The following is a 19,296-nucleotide window of genomic DNA, read 5'->3' on the forward strand; positions in this document are numbered from 1 at the left end:
CAAAGTCCGTAACTGGAGGAGGGTATGAACTTCAAACATAAACCACAACCTGAAAAATAATCTATCTACTTTACACAAAACACTGTGCTAAGAGGTCAATTTAAGAAATCTGACAAGAATTGCATTTATTCAATGAATCAATCAGTTCTACACTAAAAACCAGGTTACATACATTCTGATATTTGTTTTCTATATGAAAAAAAAAAAAAAGAATTGTATATGATGTGGAGGAGCCCTACTTAAACAATACAATGGGATCTTTGAAGTACACAGATCTATAAAATGGGTGCAGGCCAAGGAAAAAATCTCCTTCCCTACACATTCCCGGTGTATTTTCCCTTATCTCAGAATATCAATTCACAGTTCTGCTCAAATTACACTGTTAGCATTTCCTAAGGAAAAAATAAGCTATGGAAAACACGTCTTTCCTATCTTGACGTCCAATTAAGACATTCAAACTAATACCCTATTTGGTTGACTGAGGTAAGGAGGAAGAGAGGAAAAAAGAACGCAGAAGAAAATGTTTTTTCCTTTTCTGTCATTACTGTTTTTAATTTAACATGTCTCCAAGTGTTTAGCTCCATGGTGATGGGAGCAAGCGAAAAATATAGAAACACTGAAAGAACAAATTCCCTCAGAATATTTTAGGGTTCCTAACGCAAAGTGTACTGTGGAATTATAGAAACATACAAGTTGAAAATAGATTCTTATAACTTAGTAATGGTGGAAGATGAACAATCTTTCCTTATAACAGCTTTTAAAAATCTGTTACATTCCCCTGATCAAAAAAAAAAAACTCAGCCAGATTTCTATTTGATTTTTAAAAATTATCTCCCAGTGTAAAGAAAATAGAAGAAAATGTATTCATTGTTTAGAAGAGTGGATTTCAATGGGGGAGACTTTGCCCTCCAAAGGTGACACTGAGCAGTATTTGGAGGTATTGGCAGTCTGAACTGAGGAGGCACTACTGGCATCTCGTGCGTGGTGTCTGGGGATGCAGCTAAACATGTAATTCCACAGCCCTCCACAACAAAATTATCTGACCCCAAATGCCAAAGTCCTAAAGTTGAGACCCTGGTTTAGAAATACTTTTGACACTGAAAGGTGGAGATTTATAATCACTCAAGTTCCAAAACACAGTTCCTTAGGTCCAAGTAAGTAAGGAGGGCTCCGGGGCACTCTGCCGTCCCCACAGACTGACTGATATACGCAATGGTTGAACTTCATACTAAGGATACAAACTCAAAAGCTGATGCCGGAGAAAAATTCAACTATTCAATAACTCATAAGCTTAAAAGAAACGATGTATGGGAAAATAGATTTGTAAATAAACCTAAAAGTTTAGCTAACATAAAATCAGTATGATAACCTATTAAATAAAGATAATATCAATGATATTCTTTACCTTTTGTGGTAGTAATAACAGCTATGGTACAATTAATTTCCACTTACTGATTTTTGCTTGCTAAAACTTTCAAGATCTCCTTTTCCTCAAAGTTTTAATTAAATGCCTTAGGATGCATTTATTCTTTACTACAATTAATAGTATTTTCTGGCCTCCATTCTGGGAACTGTCCTAAAGCTTGGGGAAAGGACGGTGGGTACAGCAAACAAAGCCATCATTCTTGAGGGGCTTACAGTCTAGTAGGGGAGAGTGAGAACAAGCAAATCAATAAACAAGAGAAAAGTCAGGTAGCTGGAAGTGCATCCAGAAAATTAAAATATAGTAATACGGTCAAGAGTGGCTGGCTGGCTGGCTACTTTCAACTGATTTGGTCAAGGAAGAACTTCTTCTCTTTGTGAAGAAGTCATTTAAGATTAAATGCCTAAATATCATGAAGGAATCAGCTACACAAAGCATAAATATTCTAGGCAGAGGGAAGAGCAGGTAGAGAGATCCTAGGACATGAGCAAATAAAGGTAAAAAGTGTCAGTGTGGCTGGAGGGGAAAGGGAAATGACCCAGAAAAGAAAAGACCGATGGTGTGGGGCTGTGAGGAAGCTTGCAGGCCCTGGTATGGGGTTGGACTTTAGGAGTAATGTGAGGCCAGGCTTGATGGCTCACGCCTATAATCCGAGCATTTGGGATGCCGAGGCGGGTGGATCACAAGGTCAAGAGATCAAGACCATCCTGGTCAACATGGTGAAACCTCATCTCCACTAAAAATACAAAAAATAGCTGGACATAGTGGTGTGCGCCTGCAGTCCCAGCTACTCGGGACGATGAGGCAGGAGAATCACTTGAATCTGGGAGGCAGAGGTTGCAGTGAGCCGAGATTGTGCCACTGCACTCCAGCCTGGTGACAGAGCGAGACTACATTCTTTAAAAAAAAAAAAAAATATATATCGCAATGTGAAAGACTTCAGGTTCTACATTCTTGTCTCATGACATAACCTGGCTCAAGATCAAACCAGCTTGCTTTAAGGTGGGATCAGCAGAGATGCAGAGAAGCAGACAGAGTTGGACACTTTCAGAGGCAGAGCCAAGGCATACGGACAGATTAGATGTGGTTAAGAAACATGTTACTAGAAGAAAAAAAAAAAAAGAAACATGTTACTGATGGGTTTAGAAAGAGATGAATCAGGGATAACTCCTGAATGCTTAAGCTAACTGGACAGATGATTCTCCCTAGGAATTCCAAATGAGAGAGAAACAGGTTTCAGGACCATAAATAGAAAGACTAGCTATCTTGGTTTGCCTGGGAAGAAGGGGTATCCTAGAATGTGAGATTTCAGTGTCAAAACCAAGAAAGTCCCAGGAAACAAGGATAAGCTGATTATCCTAGACATACATGAAGGTTTTTGTTTTTTCAGCTCACTGCAGACTCAAATTCTGGGATCAAGTAACCTTCCCACGTCACCCTCAACTGATTTGGTCAAGGAAGGCCTCCCTCTGCAAAGAAGTCATTTAAGATAATATGGCTAAATGACAAATGTCATGAAGGAATCAGCTAGCTACACAACGCATGAATGTTCTGAGCAGAGGGAAGAGCCAGCTAGGATATGAACAGATAGCATGTCCAAGGTAAAGAGTGCCAGTGTGACTAGACAGGACAGGGAAATGGCTCACGGACTAGCTGGGACTACAGATAGATGCCACCATGCCCAGCTAATCTTGATTTTTTGTAGAGAAAGGATCTCGCTTTGTTGTCCAGGCTTGTCTCAAACTCCTGGGCTAAAGCAATCCTTCGGCTTCAGCCTAGGACTGATCACAGTTCTTCACTGACCATGTTAAATAAGCAATGTCCATTGGACATCAATGTGGAAATAATCAGAAAAGCAACTGGAAACACAATCTGAGGAAAGAGCTGGATAAACAGAGTTAGAAACAAGAGAGGCATACAGAGGATATTTCAAGTCATGAAACTAGATGACATTGCTTCAAGAGAGAAGAGAAACCAGCCCAAATGGAGCCAGTCTTTCTCTTTTTCACAGATCATATACTGAAAGACAGCTGTTTCAGTCTGGTTCTCCATCAACACATTCACTGCTCTTCAGACTTGAGACTCCATGTTTTGACTCTTACTTTCCAGATCTCACCAGATAATCAGAAACACAAAGTAAAATGGACATTTCAGTTATTTTCAGTGAGCTAACAAACTGCGTTGCTTAAAACTTCAGTTCTGACTACTCCACACTATACCCTTTCAGAGCTCCTCTCTGAGTCACAGAGAAACCCAGCTGCTGGCCGGGCGCGGTGGCTCAAGCCTGTAATCCCAGCACTTTGGAAGGCCGAGGCGGGTGGATCACGAGGTCAAGAGATCGAGACCATCCTGGTCAACATGGTGAAACCCCGTCTCTACTAAAAATACAAAAACATTAGCTGGGCATGTGGCGCGTGCCTGGGATTATGTGTGGCGCGTAATCCCAGCTACTCAGGAGGTTGAGACAGGAGAATTGCCTGAACCCAGGAGGCGGAGGTTGCGGTGAGCCGAGATAGCACCATTGCACTCCAGCTTGGGTAACAAGAGTGAAACTCCGTCTCAAAAAAAAAAAAAGAAAGAAACCCAGCTGCATGAAACAAGTTTATTGTCCTTCATTTCCATTTAGCTTTTTTTAACTTAAAAAAGAAAAAAAAATATTTTTTTTGAGACACTGTCTCACTCTGTCACCTAGGCTACAGTGCAGTGGCATGATCACAACTTACTGCAAAACTCCTGGGCTCAAGTGATCCTTCCACCTCAACTTCCCAAGTACCTGGGACTACTAGTACACATGCCACCACACCTGGCTTTTCTTCTTTTTTTTTTTTTTTTTGAAAATTTTTGGTTATACAGGGTCTTGCTGTGGTTTCCAAGTCTTAGATCAAGTGATCCTCCTGCCTTAGTCTCCCAAAGTGTTGGGATCACAGGCGTGAGCCACTGTACCCAGCTCCCTTTGCCTTGTCCAAAGCTTTTCTGCAAAGAAATCCTACTATTGCTACAGCCATATGTTTGGCCTCATTTTTCCTATTCCCAAGCAGTACTACTTGCCCTCTTTTCTAATTATCTTCAAGAAGCATGGCCGTCAGCTCCCACAATCAAAAAACCAAACTCTCACTACTGAGACAGAAGAAATGGAGTCAGTGAAAACTCTCTGAGGGCAGGTTTCATTTGAGAGGATCCCACTGGTCAGCATATTAGTCTCTTTGAAAAGAGTCTAACATCCTTGGCTTGAACTTAACTGGGTACATTGGAATTTACAAAAATGAACAATTACCAGAGTGACCCAACAGATGGCCCATTAAACTCTGGGATTTGTACAATGTGTCTGGTGACCTATTTCAAGGATCTGGATAAAAACCTCCCAACTGGCCAACCTGTGATTGAAAATAGGAAATGTTTTCAGCTGACCTTCAAATCTAACTCTTTCTGACCAAGCTAGGCAGAAATAATAAGAGAATAAATAAAACATCAGAAATAATCAAAAGAGATCCTGGGACCTGGAATAGCTGTCAGCAGAATCACTTGGCTCACATATGGGACGGCTCCTTTTCTACGAGGGCAAGCATCGTGGCTAGGGAGAATAAGAAATCTTGGCATTTAAAAAAGAAAAAAAAAAAAAGGTAGTCTCTTCCCTCGGTGAATGAAAAGGTAGAATTCCAGAGACAGAAAATCGATGGGAATAAATTATGCCCAGTAATCCCAGTATACTTATAAATGGGCTTATCACCCGAAAGGCCAAGGGAGCCACCAAGGTCACCCTTGAAAAACGCATTCCAAATCTTTCTCCAACACTTAAAAACACTTAAATGCTGAATCATTTTAAACTCTTATTAAGTTTAGTAAATTGAAGCATTTTTATCATATGTAAGGAAAACAGAAAAAGCCGACTTAAGTTTAAAATTACAAATAATAACAGTAACCTCTGAATGATAAGGCTTAATTGCTCACGGTTAAATAAAGTTTAAGCTGTATTTCCCTATATAAACCTGCCTTTTCATTTCACTTTTTTTTTTTCTTTGGAGACAGTCTCACTCTGTTCTCCCAGGCTGGAGTAGAGTGGAGCCATCTCAGCGCACTACAGCCTCTGCCTCTCAGGCTCAAGCAATTCTCGTGCCTTAGTCTCCCAGGTAGCTGAGACTTCCAGTGTGTGCCACCTGTGCTCAGCTGGTTGTTGTACTTTCAGCAGAGATAGGGTTTCAACATGTTGCCCAGGCTGGTCTGGAACTCCTCGCCTCAAGTGATCTGCCTGCCTCAGCATCCCAAATTGCTGAGATTACAGGTGTGAGCCACCATGTCTGGCCTCATTTCACTTTTATACTGAATACTAAATCAACTTTCTTCTTAAGAATATTAGAAACACGAACATTGAAATGTAAATTATACTTGAAACACTTATTTTTCTGTTGATTCAAAGTTGATAACTGCATTTTTAAGGCACATATAACTTATTCATATACAATGATTTTATCTGATATCTAAACACCTCCTGTGATCACCATACTCCTCCCCATAAGGATATAAATAAAAAATCTACTGGTGATAAAAGACAATTTATCTTTCAAAGTTATTTCAAATTTTGTAAATGACAAAAATGTAGTAAATAAAATGCTGACAGCAGACTTCATTACACAGTTGAGTTTAAACATTTCTGACCTTATACTTCAGCAAAATAAGGTGATATGCCCCCATATTTAATGGATACTAGGTAGCACAGATTTGGCAGAAGTAAGAAACATATATTTCAATTTGAAAAAAAGTAAATGCCTTTGTTTCACCTTCATTCAAATGAAATCACTAAACAATGCCTCACACATCCATTACATTTGCAATAAGGCATTGTTCATAGTTTCCTAATTTAATTATCTGGATATAATCACTAGTTGGTACCTCCTCAAAAATAAAATGTGTTCTGTGATGCCATTATGGCTTTACAAGAACAAGAAGAGCTACTGAGTAAGAGAGGCAATCTGGCAAACAAAGATGGAGCAATAGACATTGTTTGGGTGAAGAGATGGAATGAAAAACCCAAGACAGGAATCTTGAAGTGGCAGCTCACCAGCATTTGTTATTTAAGGAAAGGGTCTGCTCTGGGTAGACTAGCAAGTTAGAGGGTCATCCAACTGTCCAGGAGCATGGAAGGAAAGAAGCCCCCAAAGGAATAGTTGAACAAAAAATTAGTCTAGAAAATTAATACAATCCAAAATTATTTTCAGGCTGGGCACAGTGGTTCATGCCTGTAATCCCAGCACTTTTAGAGGCCGAGGTGGGCAGATCACCTGAGGTCAGGAGTTTGAGACCAGCCTGGCCAACATGGTGAAACCCCCATCTCTACTAAAAATACAAAAATTAGCCAGGCGTAGTAGCACACACTTGTAATCCCAGCTATTTGGGAGGCTGAGGCAGGGGAATCACTTGAACCTGGGAGGTAGAGGTTGTAGTGAACTGAGATCACACTACTGCACTCCAGCCTGGGCAACAGAGCAGGACTCTAGCACAAAAAAAAACCAAAACACAAAATTATTTTCATATTAAGTTATGAATCTATCCAATAATAATATATGACACGTATGAACAAAAAAATGAGTTATTCAATGAGCTCATTCAAAAACCTTTTTTTTTTTTTAGTTTCTAACACATATAATATTCTATAGAATTTCTAAAAATAAAGACAAACAAGTTACTACCATCGAGAGCTAGGGAGCTATTAGAGGAGCTCTTTACACAAAAATTATATAGGATATAATAAGCACCACAATATAGTTCTGACAGTTATGTTTCTGGCTGGATTTGGAAATTGTGGCATGAAAACAAGAAGAGGTATAATCAAGTGTGGAGGAAACAAAGAAAGTCAATCCTTAATCTTGGGTGACTGCAATGAGGAACAAAAAGAAGTGGTACGAGCATCTCCTTCAGTAGGCCTTTTCGCTGACCCTCACCAGATCAAGTGAGAAGGCCACAAGGAGGTCCAAGGAGGCATCCATTCATAGGACTTTCCATGCTTTACAGTGATCTTTTAGGACAGAGACCAGGTCTCGTCAACTGGTGTACCTTCAGATACCAACACAGTCAGTCATATTGTACCTGCTTGATAAACACTTGATAAATAAGAATTCATTAAAAATAAGTGAATGCAGGCTGGGCACAGTGGATAACTTGATGTCAGGGGTTCGAGAACAGCCTGGCCACCACGATGAAACCCTGTCTCTACTAAAAATGCAACTATTAGCTGCATGTGGTGGCATGTGCCTGTAATCCCAGCTACTCAGGAGGCTGAGGCATAAGAATTGCTTGAACCTGAAAGGTGGAGGTTGCAGTGAGCTGAGATTATGCCACCGCACCTGCACTCCAGTGTGGGTGACAGTGCAAGACTGTGTCTCAAAAAAAAAAGGAATGCAGAGAGAAGAGAGTAAAAGGGAAGAAACTATGTTCACAAAAGTAGAAGGGCCAAGCGAAAAAGCAACAGGTAACTGCTTGGGAAATGAGGCAGAAAACAAACAGAAAAATGGGAGTAACGCAGTAACGTCACAAGCACAGGAAAGCTTAGTATGTAGATTAAACATTGCAAACTTAAAAAACAGGAGTTCACAAAATTATAGGGCTTTAAGAGCAGAAGCCATAGTGTAAAAAAACCTATGTATGAGACGTTCTCTTTTTTTTTTTCCTGACACAGGGTCACACTCTTGTTTCCCAGGCTGGGGTGCAATAACACAATCCCAACTCATTGCAGCCTCCACCTCCTGGGCTCACCTTCTGTGATACAACCTGGAACTATAGGCACGTGCTACCAATCCTGGCTAATTTTTTATTTTTTGTAGAGATGGGTTCTGACTATGTTGCTCAGGCTGGTCTCAAACTCCTGAACTCAGGCAATCCTCCCACTTCAGCCTCCCAAAGTGCTAGGATTATAGGCATGTGCCACCATACTGAGCCAAGTCAGAGACTTAAAACACTGAATGCCTTTTTCTTAAGATCAGGAATAAGGCAAGATGTTCATTTTCACCACTCCTAGTTAGCAAGCCACTACAAGTTCTAGCTAGTTCGATGGGCCAGAAAAAGGGTTTTAAAAAGTATAAAGATGGAAAAGGAAAAAATAAAACTGTCATTATTAACACAATCAATCATGATTACATATGACAATTACCTACATACACACACACATGCATACATGCACACACAATCCGAACTAGCAACTGAATTTAGGAGGTTTGCAGGATATCAGGTCAATACACAAACAGCAATTGCATGTCTGTATACTAGCAAGTGAACAAAAAGGAATTCGAAATACAGTACCTAAAGGATCACAAAAAATCCAGTATACCTAATGAAAATCTACTATATCTAATGAAAGATGTACAAAACATCTATATTGAAAACTACACAACACTGTTGAAAGAAGTTAAGTGAAGAGGTTTGTGAATGGGATACTCAGTATTATTAAAATGTCTGTTCTCCACAGACTGAAAAATAGACTCAATGAAATCCCAGTCAAAATCTAAAAGGCTTTTTTTTTTTTTTTTTTTTTTCCCTGAGACAGACTCTTACTCTTTCGCCCAGGCTAGAGTGCAGTGGGACAATCTCAGCTCACTGCAGCCTCCGCCTCCTGGGTTCAAGCAATTCTCCTGCCTCAGCCTCCTGAGTAGCTTGGACTATAGGTGCCTGACACCACACCTGGCAAATTTTTGTATTTTTAATAGAGATGGGGTTTCACCATATTGGTCAGGCTGGTCTTGGAGCTCCTGACTTCAGGTGATCCGCCCACCTCAGCCTCCCAAAGTGCTGGGATTACAAGTGCGAGACACCACGCCTGGCCTGTTTTTTTTTAAATGACAAGTGATTCTAAAATTTACAGAAGTAGTCAAAGAATCTATAATATACAAAGCAATTAAAGGGAAGAAATCAGGCTGGTTGTAGTGTCTCATGTCTATAATCCTTGAATTTGCAGGGGCCAAGGCAGGAGGATTGCTTGAGCCCAGAGGTTTGAAACCAGCCTGGGCAACATAGTGAAACTGCACCTCTACAAAAATAATAATTAACTGGGCATGGTGGTGTATATCTGTAGTCCTAGCTACTTGGGAGGCTGAGGCAGGATGGTCACTTGATCCCAGGGATTTCAAGGCTGCAATGAGCTATGATCATGCCACTGCACATCTTTAAAAATAAAAATTAAAAAAATAAAATAAAGTTAGGGAACTTAATTACCTGATTTTAGGCCTTGTTATAAAGCTACAGTATTCAAGACAGTGTATAATTGACTTAAGAACAGACAAATAGACCAGCGGAACAGACGAGACTCACAGGTATATAGTCAACTGATTTTCAACCAAGAACTAACTCAGCTCAATGGGAAAAGAACAGTGTTACCAACAAATGGTACTAGAAAGAAACAGGAAAACAGTGCAAGTAAACCGTAACAGTGTTTCACTTCATACACAAAAAAATTAGTGATGGTTTATCAACCTAAAAGTAAAAGACAAAACCCTAAATCTTCTTGAAGTAATCGTATTAGCTCAGCAAACATTTCTTAGATAACACATTGTAAAGCATTAACTATGAAAAAAACCCAAGAAATTGAATTTTAACTTTTCATTCATAAAGAGACATCGTTAAGAAAATGAATAGGCAAGCCACAGACAAGGAAAAGTATTCATAACATACATATCTGACAAAGATCATATCTACAATACATACATAATCTTACAAATCAGCAATTAAAAAGGCAATAACAATCATTTAGAAAGACAGTCAACACTTGCAAAAGACATTCTGCAAAAAAAAAAAGGTACTGACCACAAGAATGGCCAATAAGCACATAATAAGATGCTCAAAAATCAGTCATCAGGAAAAAGCAATTAAAATAATAATAATATACTATCAAACACCTGCAGAAGAGCTAAAAGTTTGTTTAAAAACTGATAATACCAAATGCTGATAAAAAATGTGGAGCAACCAGAACCCTCATGAATTGCTGGTGCAACTATAACATGGCACAACCATTTTGGAAAAACAGCTTAGCAGCTTCTTACATAGTAAAATATACATCTGTCCTATGACCCAATGATTCTATTCCTAGGTATCACCCAAGAGAAATGAAATTTCACGTCCACAAAATGACTTGTACAAGAATTTTGGTAGCAATTTTATTCCTAACAGCCAATAACCAGAAACCCAAATCTTAAGGACAACTAAGATCTTTGCCTTTTATTGGACATAAACAAAATACCTAAACTTAAAAAGAACTTTTAAGAATTAAAAATAAAGATATAAAAGAGTGATGAGGTAATTCTCCCACTCCCTCACTTTTTGTGATCTCCATACTGGAAGCAAGAAGAGAGAGAATGGAAAAGATCTGAGAGTGGGTGGGGCTGTGAGTGCTGGAGAGAACAAGGGAGAGCCAGGGAAGATTTACAAAGAAAAAGCATAAAGAGATGAGGAAGGAGGAGTAAGTGGAATGACACAATTAGAGAATTCACATCCCAGGGAAGATGAGAGGGACTGGCAAAGACACAACCAAGAGGTTAGCTACAGAAAAGAGTAGGACTTCATACAAGTTAAGAAACATACAAAGTTAAGAATGAAACACAAAAGAAATTAAGGGGCTGATGCACAGTGGATCACGCCTGTAATCCCAGCACTTTGGGCCAAGGCAGGAGGATTGCCTGATCCTAGGAGTTCCACACCAGCCTGGGCAACATAGCATGACTCCATCTCTACACCACCCCCCCCCAAAAAAAAAAGAGGAAGAAGAAGGGAGAAGGGAGGAGGGAGGAGGAGAAGGAAAGCCAGGCATGTTGGTGCACACCTAACTACTCAGGAGGCTAAGTGGGGAGGATAGCTTGAGCTGGAGCCCAGGAGTTCAAGGATGCCAGTGAGCTATGACTGTGCCACTGTACTCCAGCCTGCTTGATAGAGCAAGACCCTATTTTCAAAAAATATAAAAATACAGAAATGAAGGAGTTGGGGAACTGGGAAGTAACTTCATTCCCTAGCAGGTTGGATCCACGGTCATGCCATTCATTGATTTCTTCCTGTCCCTTAACCCCAAAGTCAGTAAGTTGTTACTGAGCCTTAGGTGTTTTTCTTTTGTGCCATTCAATGGGAAATATATGGAATGGGGAGCCTTGAGCTATTACTGTGCCATGACTACAATACTTATCTAAAATAACGAGAGAATAACTGGCAAAGAACTAGAATCTCTATTTTGAATGATGTATGCATTGTGTCAACATACCTTAACTTTTTTGTTGCTATTGTTAGAGACAGAGTTTTGCTCTGTCACCCAGGCTAGAGTGCAGTGGCACAGGTATAGCTCACTGCAGCCTTGAAGTCCGAGACTCAAGCAATCCTCCTGCCTCAGCCTCCCAAGCAGCTAGGACTATAGGTGTGTGCCAACATGTCCGGCTAATTTTTATTTTTTAATTCTTATTTATGTAGCAATAGGGTCTCACCATGTTGCCCAGGGTGGTCGCAAACTCCTGGGCTCAGCAATCCTCTCAACTTGGCCTCCCAAAGTGCTGGGATTATAGGCATGAAGTGCAACATCCAGTTGAGATTAACTTTCATAGAAAGAAAGTTAGGTAAGTATTGTAGCACTGGCCCATCTGTTTCCTGCTCTCTGAATGATTTGTTTTGCCACTTTTTACATGTAACTACACTTTTATCTACTTATCCTTAAAATGGAGATGTTACAGATAGTAAACATTAGAATCCTTACATTACTCAAATATTTTAAAAATCAAACATGCTCTCTTGATTAATGTACTCATCTATAGGCAGAACTTAACATTTAATAAATGATTCAATAAAGAAGCAAACTCACCTCACATAGAGCAGCAAATAATTCTCAACAGGAGGAGAGAGAAAAAATTATCTTCCATATAGCATAAATAAGTTCGTTCTCTTTCTTTTTTGAGATGGAGTCTCACCCTGTTGCCCAGGTTGGAGTGCAGTGGTGCAATCTTGGCTCACTGCAACCTCTGCCTCCTGGGTTCAAGAGATTCTCCTGCCTCAGCCTCCTGAGCAGCTAGGACTACAAGCATGCGCCACCACGCCTGGCTAATTTTTTTATTTTTTATTTTAAGTAGAGACAGGTTTCACCATGTTGGCCAGGCTGGTCTCAAACTCCTGACCTCAGATGATCCGCATGCCTTGGCCTCCCAAAGTGTTGGGATTACAGGCGTGAGCCAACCGCACCCAGCCAGCATAAATAAATCCTGATTAATGTGTTACAGCTAGACTTTCTTTTCACTGTATATTTGAGTATACTTTTTAAGCACTATATGATTTTCCCCTAATTTCAAAAAATGTAATATCTAAATAACCATATCTCTAGAAGGAGGAAAATTAGGTTCTAACAAGAGTCCAAATGTTTTCAGTAGAGTAAAACAAGTATTTCCCTTATCAGTGTATTCTTCTTTTTCTCATTTGGCAAAGACAACACTTCCAACACAAATGACACACCTTTTTGTAAGTCTTGGCTATTAACACTGCATTTTAAATTTACTTTTTAAATTTTTAAAATTTTATTTTTTGTAAAGATGTGGTCTTGCTATATTGCCCAGGCTTCTCTTGAGCTCCAGGCCTCAAACAATCCTCCCACCTCAGCCTCCCAAAGTGCTGGGATTATAGGCATGAGCCACCACCAAGCCTCGCTGTACTTTAAAAAATCCAAAATTCCTAAAAACAAAATTCTGTGAGTCAGTTCTATCAGACTTTCATGGTGTTTTTATTTCAGTATCTATTGGAAATGAAGGAACAGACGTGAACTCAGAAATGTCCCTCTAATCAGGCAGTCTTGTAATAAGAGGCAGGATCAGCCCAGCTCTACCCCTCAGAGGAACTAGCTGCTGACAGCAAGCGATTAGTGTTCTGAAACAACTCCAAGGGGCTTGTCAATGTAAACTATCGGCTGCTATAAGAAATGTCAAATCTCCATGATATGATATTTTTAGAACTCCCCACCAGAGTCAACACAGGTTTACTATAAAATGCGAAAGAACATTTCTGATGAGGAGCTGCTGCCAATGCCGAAGCATTTCTCAGCCTGCTTCCAAACGTGGATGGTATCGTCCCTCTGTATGAGGCATGCGCCCAGATACTGTCTTGCACAAAAGCAGCTTCTCCTCACCCTGAGGGTGTTGCTGACAATACAGACAATAGTTCCGCTTTCTAGCTACTGTAACAGATTAAATTACTTGGCTATTTTGGGAGACCAAGGAAGGAAATGCCCCCCTTCTCCAATTCTTCCTGCAAATTATATTTCCTGTAGTCCAGGTCACACATCTCTCCATGAGGAGAGTTTTTCAGATCAACATATACAAATTGAAAAGCCTGAAGGCAAAGAGTTAAATCACAAAACAAAAAGCATTATTCTATGTAAAAGATCAACAAAGGCAACAAAAATCCATCTGTCAGAAAAATAGTCCTCTCTGAGTAAGAAGTTAGATTCAGACTGTCTGGTCCATTATTTTTCATGTGGCCAAGAACTTCATGGTCATTGCCAATAGAAATTTATTGCCATATATAAAATACATTGATTCTTCAACCTGTAAATATGATGAAATACTAGCAACTCATTTTAATGCAATATATGTCATATTTGTTCAATGTGCAAATAGTTCTCCACTGGAAAAGTTCCAAGCTGGCCTAATCGAAAAATAGTTATTCTCTGGAAACAGTATTGTCAAAAGTAGCCATTTCACCAATAGAGACCATGTACTGAATAAAGAATATTTATACTAGGCCACACAAGCAAAGAGTAATATAGAAAAGATAATATTCCTTCCCATTTGTGACACTTCTACAGCTTATGAGAGAGTGTTTTTGTATTCATCATCTCATTTTGGAAAATGGGCCAAGGAGCAGGAAGGACTGCAAAGGGCATCCTTGAATGGGGTGTGCACTGACTGTCCTCCAAACAGACCACATGGCTTTATAAAGACCACACGAAAAACAACGCAGCTCTCTGCTCTTGGAGGAAAAATACTAAGGAAGTCAAAATGAGTGCATCTTCTCTTGTGCTGAAAAACAGTTAAGAAATAGTAAGAAGCCATTTTATAGACCACTGTGTTCTCCCAGATTTGAAAGCAACCCTTCATGATTGCCGTTAATGATGTGAGCATTTAATAAACACCACGGAAACAAACCAACAAAAAAAAGAGTCTGAAGAACAGACTGTAACTACTTAAGAAATCAGGTTTTCTTTTTTTCTTTTCTTCGGTCATTTGTCAAGCACTGAAACACAGAAATGGGACTACTTCGCCCTCTTATATCCAGAAACACCAGAAAATAGACACAAATTCCAAAAGCACCATGATCCTGCCTCTATTACAACCTCAGGAAGACAGTAACTTAACAATGAAGCTTACAGACCAGACTTGGCAATAAGGGCAGAGATATCTGAAATAGTGAACTGGAGAAGGCAGAAGAGACACACTCAGGAGTCCAGATCCCATTCCAGCAGACTATACACATTTAACTGCCTTCCTTGCAAAGGATGATGTGCCTGTGGTACCAGGTGGAAAGACTATTCCTAAAGCAACTGTTCCAAGCTGTGGCTCCATACCATCTCTAGAGAACTCTAAGAATCTCAAAGAATTTGGCAAAATTTCAGGACAAAATTTTATTTCAGCTAATTTATGCAAGACTGAAAAAAAATGTAAGAATAGATAGAAATCACCTCACTGAGACCAATTCTTACCTTAAAACCGTAAGGGAAAATAACTTACCCTTTTGAGAAAAAGGGAGATCTTGGTGTATTAAGAGTAGGGAAGAAGATTCAATTATTAAAAATCAAAACTGTTTAAATTATTTCATAGCCTCTTCACAGAACTGATGAAGGAGGAATTCATCTGGTAGGAAATTAAAAACAAGAGAGTGAGCCTTTTATTCCCCCTGCAGTTAACAAATCAGGAAGTCAAACTATTAACTGACTATCCATTATGAAAACAAACACTGACAAACTAGCTATTGCTCAAACACAATCCTCAGACCCTGATGAGAAAATGGCAGTTATCTGGTCCAATTCAGGGTCTCACAAAAACAGTTAAAGAAGCAAGGACGGATTTTACTTTTTAAGACTACAAATTCCTCACCGGAACTCTTTTTCTCTCTCATTTTCTTCCCACATCTGGCCCACCACTTCATTCTTTACCTGAACTTGATTTTATTACCATCCTCCACTTAGAAGAAAGTAAAACTTCTCTCAGTTAGAAGAAAGTAAAACTTCTCTTTCAAGGAAAAAAACAGAGAAGGAAATGGACATGCAGGGGAAAAGATAGCCCACTGTGAAGGAAGGAGAATGAGGAATGGAAGGCCAACTGAAATACTTTAAATCTTCTGAAAAGAGATTACACTGGAATTGCTCATCTAAAACAGAAACCTATCAATTTTTCTTTGTGCAGAAGTAGTAAACTTAGCCAGGCACAGTGGCTCACGCCTATGATCCCAGCATTTTGGCAGGTAGAGGCGGGTGGATCACCTGAGGTTAGGAGTCTGAGACCAACCAAGCCAACATGGTGAAACCCTGTCTCTACTGAAAAAAAAATACCAAAAATTAGCCAAGCCTGGTGGCACATGCCTGTAATCCCAGCTACCTGGGAGACTGAGGTGGGAGAATCATTGGAACCCAGGAAGTGGAGGTTGCAGTGGGCCAGGATCGTGCCACTGCACTCTAGCCTGGGCAAAAGAGCGACACTGCCTCAAAAAACATAAGTAAATAAATAAAAGAAATAGTAAACTTAATAGAATAAGTAACCTAATGATAAAGAGATCACATTGTAATTTGATAAGAATCCAAGAGGTAAATAAACAGGGATGTCGCTACCATTAGGGCTGAGAATAGGTAACCGAAATAAACCTAATGAGAGCTGTGCAAGAAAACCAACCAATGCATAGCCCTAGCATTGTGCATAAAAGACAAGAGTTCAGAACTACGGCATATGATCACACAAAATCTAAATATCCCATAAAGAAAAACAGGCAAGAAAGATACAACTGCTACTTACTAATATTTTTTAACAAGTACAAATTTGCTTATTGCTTCCTTCAGGTATTTAAATGCTAAAATCTCAATGGGATGCCTAAAATTAAAAACACATCCAGTGAATCAAAATTTGAGCATTTTCCAACAATACAACACTATAATTTAAGACTTAGCAATATTCGCCTAATTTAAATCAGTTTCTCAATGGAGGGACTGCAACTGCAGAAGTGCAATCCAGCAAGCTACTGTTGCAGAACCGAAAGATCTTCCAAGACACTGCCATGTTCTTGCTAACATTAACAGCTGCTGAAACACATTCTTTTAAAAATCATTTTCTTCCAGGGGTGGAGTTTCAAAAAGAATTCCAGGCTAAAATCTAAACAGACACTGTTCCAAAACTGAATGAGACCACAAAATGCAGACTTCCTTTAAAACAACTTTTACACTCTTTACTTGAAAGAGAGGGCAGTGACGAAGCTCTCATTATTTGCTCTGTTTATACCACAATGGCTTCAGGACAAGAAACTGTGGGGATCATCACTAGCCAATTGGTGGTTTAAGTGGATTATTGCTCATAGAGAAAGCACAGACACTTAAAAGAAGCCCAGTGGAAGTTAAGAGGGCTGTGGCATACTAAGTTATTCTGATCAGAGAAGGAAACCAGCAAACAAGTGCTTGGAAGCCATTAAACAGCACAAAGGACAACTACTTTCAGATCCAGGAAAATGATTGTTACTTATATAAACCTTTATAATGTAATGATTTGAAAGCCAGACACTATCCCAAGTTATTGTAAATTAAAGGATGAGAGAATGTTAGTGGAATAATCAGAGAGATCTTAGTGCAGAATTCCTTAAATTTTACAACGTAGCATTGTTAAGTTATGTGAAGCTGCTGTAGGATGGACAAGGCAACAGACAAGAGAAGAAGGACATCAGATAGGATGTGGCAAGGGACAGATACAATGTGTTAAAAAAACATTTTTAAAAATCTAGGGCTGGGCGTGGTGGCTCATGCCTATAATCCAAGCACTTTGGAGGCCAAGGTGGGCAGATTACCTGAGGTTGGGAGGTCAAGACCAGCCTGACCAACATGGTGAAACCCCATCTTAAAAAAAAAAAAATCTAGGAGGGATCGGGTACAGTGGCCCATATCTATAATCCCAGCATTTTGGGAAACTGAAAGAGGCAGATCATTTGAGGCCAGGAGATCAAGAACAGCCTGGTCAATATGGTGAAACCCCTTCTCTACTAAAAATACAAAAAAAAAAAAAAAAAAAAAAATCAGCTGGGTATAGTGGTACATGCCTGTAATCCCAGCTACTCAGGAGGCTGAGGCAGGAGATTTGCTTGAACCTGGGAGGTAGAGGTTGCAGTGAGCTGAGATCATGCCACTGCACTCCAGCCTGGGTAACAGGGAGACAGGAGAAAGAAAGAGGAAAGAAGAGAGAAAGAGGAGGAAGGGGATGAAGGGGAGAAAGAGAAGAAGGGAGGAAGGGAGGGAGGGGAGGGAGGGGAGGGGAGGGAAAGGGAAGGAGAGAGGGGAGGGGAAGGGAGGGAGGGAGAGAGGGGAAGGGAGGGAGGGAGGGGAGGGGAAGGGAGGGAGGGAGGGGAGGGGAAGGGAGGGAGGGAGGGGAGGGGAAGGGAGGGAGGGAGGGGAGGGGAAGGGAGGGAGGGAGGGGAGGGGAAGGGAGGGAGGGAGGGGAGGGGAAGGGAGGGAGGGAGGGGAGGGGAAGGGATGGAGGGAGGGGAGGGGAGGGGAGGGCAGGGACAGTAAATCAAGAGGAAAATTCATGCTTACATAGAGAAACATGACCCGCATAAGAAAAACACTTCCTAAATATCAATGGAAACAAACGTTAACCAGAATAGGACAGTTTCTCCTTCAAGAGGTGTTTTCCTTTATCTTGTAATAAAATGAACGCAGCTAATAAATACTTGCAGTTTAGAAGACATTAAGTCTAACACACACCATATATAGGTATTTAACAGTTTCTGGCTGCCATCACCTCCAGGCAGTCCCTTTATTAATCATTGGCATAGGGTTCCCCTGCCCCTTCTTGATGGTGTGCTCTGTATTCTGTGAGAAGATTATTATTAGCCAATGTTAGTAATGGCCAATTCTGGATGGTAATATTATAGATGGTTTTCATTTTCATCTTTATGTTTACATGCATTTTCTACTTTTTTTACCAGTATTTTTTAACAGTTACTTTTAACATTTGTTGAGAATAGTGTATTAAATGAGATTTTTCTCCATGCTCTGAATGAATACAACTGAATGAACATTATTCCAAGTGATCATCAAAATACAACTAAAGGATCAAATTATAGTAGCAATGAATGCTGCACCTTGGCCTAAATCTTTACGATCAACAGACTCTATACACGTGTAGAATAGATGAATGTACACTGGCTTATCCATCTTTAAATTAAGGTCACTGTGTAGTAACACAACGGGGATACCGTCACATTTAGGGAAGGAGCCAAATATTCAGATAGAAATAGAGACAGATGGTCTCTCTGCACACACTGTTTAGTAGAGCTTTCCATTTCACAAAAGGGACACCTAACTCTATAGGCCAGACTAATTCTATTCAATTGGTTTGGAAAGGAATTTTTTTAAAAAGTGAGAGTGGGAAGCTTTTATCATCAGGGATTACCATTCACAAAACTGGGAAAGCATCTGTTACTAGATGGAATAAGATATAATCATGCATAAAACTCCTTTAGGTATTTTTCTACCCACTAAGAACTCTAGAAGTCTTGGTTAAGGTCTTACAGCACTGCACCCACAAACAAAAGATATTCGCGGCCATAAATAAATAATTTACCCAAGTTAATCCAGAAGCCATAATGTGTTGTTAAATTCCCACTAAGGTCAACCTTTCAGG

At 39.9% G+C, this 19,296-nt stretch overlaps 1 protein-coding gene across 15 annotated transcripts in view; it reads right to left on the minus strand.

Annotated features, from left to right (window-relative positions):
* Positions 1-19,296, minus strand: part of SIPA1L1 (signal induced proliferation associated 1 like 1) — a 391,460-nt gene that overhangs the window by 185,084 nt on the left and 187,080 nt on the right. The window contains exon 1 of one of the 15 annotated variants that reach the window (XM_074393048.1): positions 15,148-17,464. The exons of the other annotated variants lie outside the window; for them this stretch is intronic. The gene's annotated coding sequence lies outside the window, so the exon portion shown is untranslated. Of the gene's footprint in view, positions 1-15,147; positions 17,465-19,296 lie in introns of those variants that run through there. 15 annotated transcript variants of the gene reach the window in all.

Source organism: Saimiri boliviensis, chromosome 2 (genome assembly GCF_048565385.1).
Source record: "Saimiri boliviensis isolate mSaiBol1 chromosome 2, mSaiBol1.pri, whole genome shotgun sequence".
Lineage (NCBI taxonomy): Eukaryota > Metazoa > Chordata > Mammalia > Primates > Cebidae > Saimiri > Saimiri boliviensis.